At 46.0% G+C, this 6,755-nt stretch overlaps 1 long non-coding RNA gene across 1 annotated transcript; it reads left to right on the top strand.

The window, feature by feature from the left end:
• The first annotated feature begins 2,630 nt into the window (after positions 1–2,630).
• LOC308485493 lies at positions 2,631–4,367 on the top strand. The gene is made up of 2 exons (XR_013990568.1): positions 2,631–2,773; positions 3,237–4,367. It is a non-coding gene; the product is annotated as an uncharacterized lncRNA (long non-coding RNA).
• The last annotated feature ends 2,388 nt before the right edge of the window (positions 4,368–6,755 follow it).

Below are 6,755 nucleotides of genomic sequence, written 5' to 3'. Positions count from 1 at the left end.
AAAAAAGGTCACGGCCCTTCACTTCATCACATCTGGCCCTCTGAATTTTTTTTTGACACCCGTCTTTCTCTCTTTGGTGATCACTCATAGCTGAGTAAGATTGTCTTCCATACTCTTGGAGCAAGAGGACAATAAGTGGTGAGAATCTCTAGGAAAGAGTTTATAGCCGCTGCCCCAACGCGCAATTAGTTGCCTAGACTTTTAGAAGTAGGAAAACTTTTAATTCCTTTTTTATTAGGAGCATGCCATCTTCGAAACAAAGAAAATTGCAGCAACCAGTCAACGTAACAGAGACAAGGCACACATTAACTGCTTCCAAAATATTTATATATTTAACAGGATGTATATACAGTTTAATTGACCAAACCGCTGTGTAGTTTATATAAAATTAGACACTAAAAATATCAATAAAATCTGGTGTTAAAAAACAACAACCTCTCTCCACGCACCCCAAAATTAGTAAAAGCCAGCAGTTACCTGTTAAAATGACATGTCTGGGCAGCCTTGCCTAAACAAAGTTTTTAGCACGCGCTGAAAACTAGCCAGGTGAGCTTGGCCTGAGATGCTTGCAGTTTCTGCACCCTCGTGAAGAGCTCTCCAGCTTGATCTCACCTGCGCAATTCGTCTTGTTTCTGGCCTCAGATTATGGCAAACAAACTTCGGCATTTGCTTTTAAACAGCAGCATCAACAATACGTTTCTCCAGAGTCAATGGTGATATTGTGGGGCAGCAAAGGCCAATTGCCCCTATTTTCTATATCAGTCAATACTCACAACAGGATAAGCTATGATCATTCTGCTACATTTCCTGGCCGTGATGAATGAGTAGACAGTGGCACTCAGAACAGCATGGATGAAATGCTTGGGTTTGTTTTTTGCCTTTCCTGCTGGGCTAAATCCAGGGTATAAATTGGAACGGTCTTTTTTAAAGTTTCAAATGTTAACATGGCATTCTATAAAGAAAGAGTGATTCCTACATTGAAAACAATTTTGAGATGAAAAGCTATCACTGTCAATGTTACTTTTATCAAAAGGAGATCGGGCTCGGGTTCTGCATAATCTCCAACATTTCTCCAATGAAAATAGGTACGTCCTTGATGCGGGTGGCGCTGTGGGTTAAACCACAGAGCCTAGGACTTGCCGATCAGAAGGTCGGCGGTTCGAATCCCCGCGACGGGGTGAGCTCCTGTTGCTCGGTCCCTGCTCTTGCCAACCTAGCGGTTCGAAAGCATGTCAAAGTGGAAGTAGATAAATAGGTACCACTCCGGCGGGAAGGTAAACGGCGTTTCCGTGTGCTGCTCTGGTTTGCCAGAAGCAGCTTAGTCATGCTGGCCACATGACCCAGAAGCAGTACGCCGGCTCCCTCAGCCAGTAAAGCGAGATGAGCGCCGCAACCCCAGTCGGTGATGACTGGACCTAACGGTCAGGGGTCCCTTTACCATAATAGTAACAATAATAACAATATGTATAAACCACACATCAGATTGGGTTGCTCCAGCCACTCTGGGTAGTTTTCAACATACAGTCATACCTTGTGTTACTTTTTCTTCACGTTGCGGCTTTTCAAGTTAGGAATGCGGCAAACTCGGAAGTGTTTACTTCCGGGTTCACTGCATGTGCAGAAGCGATCTACTCACTTTGCGCATGTACAGAAGTGCTCTATCACGCTTCACACACGTGCAGTAGTGGCGCTCTACTTAAATGGATCGCGTTCGTAAGTAGAGGTACCACTGTAAATAAAAAAACATAATAAAGCATTAAACATTAAAAAAAACTGCAGATGTATTCTAAAGGTTGTATAGTTACTTATCTCCTGGGCTTGGGGGTCACATAAGTCCATACCCTCCCACATTTCTCCAGTGAAAATAGGAACGTCCTAAGGAAGAGCAGGACATTCAGGGATCAAATCAGAAACCAGGACAGCTTCTGTAAATTTGGGACTGTCCCTGGAAAATAGGAACCCTTGAAGGGTCTGGTTCTGCAATTGGATGCAATCCAATTGCAGAACCAGACCCTTCAAGGGTTATCTCCCGCTTGGGCTACTGCAATGCGCTCTACGTGGGGCTACCTTTGAAGGTGACTCAGAAACTACAACTAATCCAGAATGCGGCAGCTAGACTGGTGACTGGGGGCGGCTGCCGAAACCACATAACACCGGTCTTGAAAGACCTACATTGGCTCCCAGTACGTTTCCGAGCACAATTCAAAGTGCTGGTGTTGACCTTTAAAGCCCTAAACGGCCTCGGCCCAGTATACCTGAAGGAGCGTCTCCACCCCCATCGTTCTGCCCGGACGCTGAGGTCCAGCGCCGAGGGCCTTCTGGTGGTTCCCTCATTGCGAGAAGCAAAGCTACAGGGAACCAGGCAGAGGGCCTTCTCGGTAGTGGCGCCCGCCCTGTGGAACGCCCTCCCATCAGATGTCAAAGCAATAAATAACTACCTGATGTTTAGAAGACATCTTAAGGCAGCCCTGTTCAGGGAAGTTTTTAATCTGTGATATTTTACTGTATTTTTTGTTTCTATGGAAGCCGCCCAGAGTGGCTGGGGAAACCCAGCCAGATGGGCGGGGTACAAATAATAAATTATTATTATTATTATTATTATTATTATTATTATTATTATTATTATCCATTGGGTAGTCTTTGCTATGGAAGCAGCTCCAGTTTGTTGAGCAGTGCATCATGAACTGCTCTTCCACACTTGGTTGGAAGAATGTTTCCTAACAAGGAGTGCTGCTTGCCAGAAGCAATGGAACTCAGTTGCCCTAGAGCAGGGGTGGCCAATCTATCACCATCTATTTTCAGCATTAATAATAATAATAATAATAATAATAATTTATTTATACCAGCCCTCCCCAGCCAAGGCTGGGCTCAGGGCGGCTAACAAGCAGTAATAAAAACAAGTTGAATGAATACAACTTAAAAACATTAAAATCTGGCAGTGATCTACCCCCCTTTTAAGGGGTTCAGGTCAAAGTTGTTGAGCTTTTTTAGGGAGAAATGCACCAATTTTTATAAAGGTTCCGTTTTGGTGGAAGGGTTTCTCACCAAAACAGCACTGTGGAAGCATTTTGCCGCACAGCAAAAACTCCATCTTCAGAGATCAAGAGAAAATCCAGGCAGGCAGGGGAGGGGGGCCAGGACCGGGTGCTCTTAGGCAAAAGCAAAGGAAAATGAGCCCGCAATCAACTACGACCTCCCGAGGATCAACTTGTTGGACATCCCTGCCCTAGAGATAGGTGGCCAAGAGCCCGGGGGAATGCGGGCCGCTCTGTGACTGTTCAGGGCAAAAGACTGAGCGCCCCTACCTCTTTCAATCAACACAACAGGTTCAAAAAGCTTCTGCCGGGATAGCAGGGCCGGCTCAAGGCATTCTGCCGCCTAAGGCAACAAACAAGATGGTGGCCTCCATTCCGTGAGCCGAATCTGACATCAGCTGAATCTTGCGTCAATGCCTTGTCAATGCGGTGAGACATCTGTGTCCATCTGCAGGCCACTGGCTAGCTTAGGTGCAGAAGACGGGCCAGGTGGAATGTGCCACTCTCTTTTCCTAAAGAGGGGGAGAGGACTGTCTCCTCTACACAAACCACCAGCTGGTCCTTGGGACTCCCCTCCATGCCAGGTCCCTCAGCAACCTTGTTGTGCATCGTATTGAAGACTTCTCCCTAGTTAGTGTAAGCAAATGCAGATGGAAGAAAGTGAGCAAGGGGTGAACCTAGCATGGTCTGGTGCTCCGCTCTGCAGGCGTAAGGGGCATTTGCCCACCAAGGAACACGGCAGCTGGTTGGCTGGGCTCCCCTGGGTCCTATTTGGTTCCAGGGAGGACACTCCAGCAGCGTCGGCAACTTGCCTGCCCCGGGCACCAGCAATCCACGCTATGCCACTGTCCTCTGCTTCCCACAGCTGCAGGTCCAGCTTCCCAGAGGCGCTTTCATGCAACCTTTACAATTGCCAATGCACCTTCCAGGAAGGCGCCCGACAATCATAAACGGTGGCGTGATCTCACAACCTCATTCTTAAGGATCCCTACCGTGGACTTTGCTTTTTCCCCAAAGTGCTGGGTCAACACAGGATCACACTTGTTGCTAGTCACTTTTTTGTTTAGTCAGTCGCTTTCCCCACCAACGTGCAACAAATTTAACCATTCCAAGTCTTGAGTCCAACATTCTCCATTTTGACTGTGGTTTACTTGTTCAAGGTGAACCGGAAAAGCATTGCATCGCACGCTGGCACAATCTGAAGAGCCACAGCTTTCTTGCTAAATCTGGGTGTCCAAATATAATTTCCTGCTGGAAAAAAATCCCTGTGCAATTGCATTATTGGTCCAGGAATGACTACCTTTATTTCGGTGTGGAATAAAGGTATAAAACACTGCTGCCACCAGAGGGTGCTCATTCTCCACACAGCACAAACCCCTTTCCTCTCATGGGTCTTTAAGCAGACAGAATTCACTGCGGCTATGAAAGTGAGGATGAGAACAGTGATTTATTAGCATCTATCAGAATACTTAAAGCTAATCCAGTGGCTATGGATGGAGGTGCTTCTGCCGAGGAAAGCAGCCCAGGACAACTACATGTTTACAGTGGATCATTTGATCCTGGCTGTGGAATTCAGCCCTCTCGCCAGATTTCCTTTGTAATTCAAATTTCTAATCCTCAAGTTTCCAGATTCTGACTTAGTAATGCTCAGCCTAACCTACCTTACAGGGTTATTGTAACAATAAAACGGTAGCAGGGAGGACCACACATTAAAATCTGCTTTTATACATGGAATTTGTTTGCACAGTCTCTGAAGGAAACTGCTGGTGGAAGCACACATTGTTTTATTCAGTGCTTTTTTCTGGGGGTACACAGGGGTACACATACCCCTAAACATTTTGTGAATCTAAGTTTGGCCTCATTGAGGGGCAGTATTTCAACATGAGTAGGAAAATAAGAGTACCCCTAAACAATTTCTTTTAGAAAAAAAGCACTGGTTTTATATATGGAATTGTTTTTAATGTGTTTTAACAACTTCTTTTTTATGGTCGATTTATTTATTTTATCATTGTAACCCATCTTCTTGTGTGCATTTTTTACACACACACACACACACACACACACACACACACAGAGTGGTACCTTGGGTTAATTACTTAATTCGTTCCGGAGGTCCGTACTTAACCTGAAACTGTTCTTAACCTGAGGTACCACTTTAGCTAATGGGGCCTCCTGCTGCTGCTGCGCCGCCGGAACACAATTTCTGTTCTCATTCTGAAGCGAAGTTGTTAACCTGAGGTACTATTTCTGGGTTAGCGGAGTCTGTAACCTGAAGCGTATGTAACCTGAAGCATATGTAACCTGAGGTACCACTGTACACTTATCTGAGACTAACCCCATCAAGATAATGTAGCTCAGGACTCGGAATTCTAATCTGAGGCAGCCATGAGGGAAACTGAAAATTGTCCCTTGGCAGAACAACGGTTGCTACCTCTGCTTATATCCTCCTTCACTGTGTTATTATCCAGCGTAATGTTGATGGTCAGCAAAAGAGGTTCAAAGACTCTCTCAAGGCAAATCTTACAAATTGCATTATAAGCACTGACAACTGGGAAACACTGGACTGCCAGCGCTCCAATTGGAGAACAGCTTTTACTGAAGGTGTTATGCGTTTTGAAGACACTCAAACTCAGGATGCAAGGGAGAAACATGCTAAGAGGAAGGCACGCTTGGCAGACCCACACCATGATCAACTCCTGCCCGGAAAGCTATGTCCCCACTGTGGAAAGATGTGCGGATCCAGAATTGGCCTCCACAGTCACTTACTGTTAGTACCGTGTTTATGCAAGACAATCTTACTCAGCTACGAGTGATTGCCAAAGATTATCCTTCCCTTGCCCAAATGCCACCTTCCATGCACAAGCCTGGCGCCAAAAAGCTTGGGGGAAACTCCCAATATTTTTCCAAATGGAACATAAACCCCAATGCGGGTGAAATTCCAAAATGACTTAATGGGGGACTGAGCATGTGTGCTGGGCTCAGGATTCTGAGTGTCAGGAGAGGATGAAAACCTGGGAGACGGGGAGAGGAGCATGGCTTAACAAAAGCTCTTCGTATTGCAACATTTTGCTGCAGCGCTGACTTAGTATAATAGAATCATTGAGTTGGAAGGGACCCCAAGGCTCACCTTGCATTGCAGGAAATTCAGCGAAAGCATCCCTGACAGATGGCCAAAACTTCTGAGGAAGGAGAGTCCACAACCTCCCGAGGGAGAGCGTTCCACTGTCAAACAGCTCTTGCTGTCAGAAAGCTCTTCCTGATGTTTAGTAGGAATCTCCTTTCTTGTAAGACATAACATCGGTCTTGAAAGACCTACATTAGCTCCCAGTACATTCCCAGCACAATTCAAAGTGTTAGTGCTGACCTTTAAAGCTAGATGGGTCACAACTGGATCCAGAAGGACTAGATGGGTCATAACCGGATCCAGAAGGCTCTTGCTATGCTCTGATAACAAACACAACTTTAATGCAAAAAGTTTCAGACGGGGGAAATGGTGCAGCTGATGGCCAGATACAAACTCGAATCACATCAAAGAGCAGCCGACTGCAATATAATGCTTGGCGCTTATCTGATCCCTCCTTCTGAAGTCGCTCCATCAGAGTCCGCACATGGAAAAGGGTTGCTAGCAGAGATTTCCCGGGGGGAAATGAGAAGGGCACATGTCTGTAGCTATAGGGAGGTGTAGAGTCTGCAAAGCGACATGTCAGGAGTTGGGCTGCC

The sequence above is a fragment of the Podarcis pityusensis genome, assembly GCF_964106645.2.
Source record: "Podarcis pityusensis genome assembly, chromosome: 9".
NCBI lineage: Eukaryota > Metazoa > Chordata > Lepidosauria > Squamata > Lacertidae > Podarcis > Podarcis pityusensis.
The sequence above is the reverse complement of the archived record's forward strand: the minus strand, read 5'-3'. Positions and strand labels throughout refer to the sequence as shown.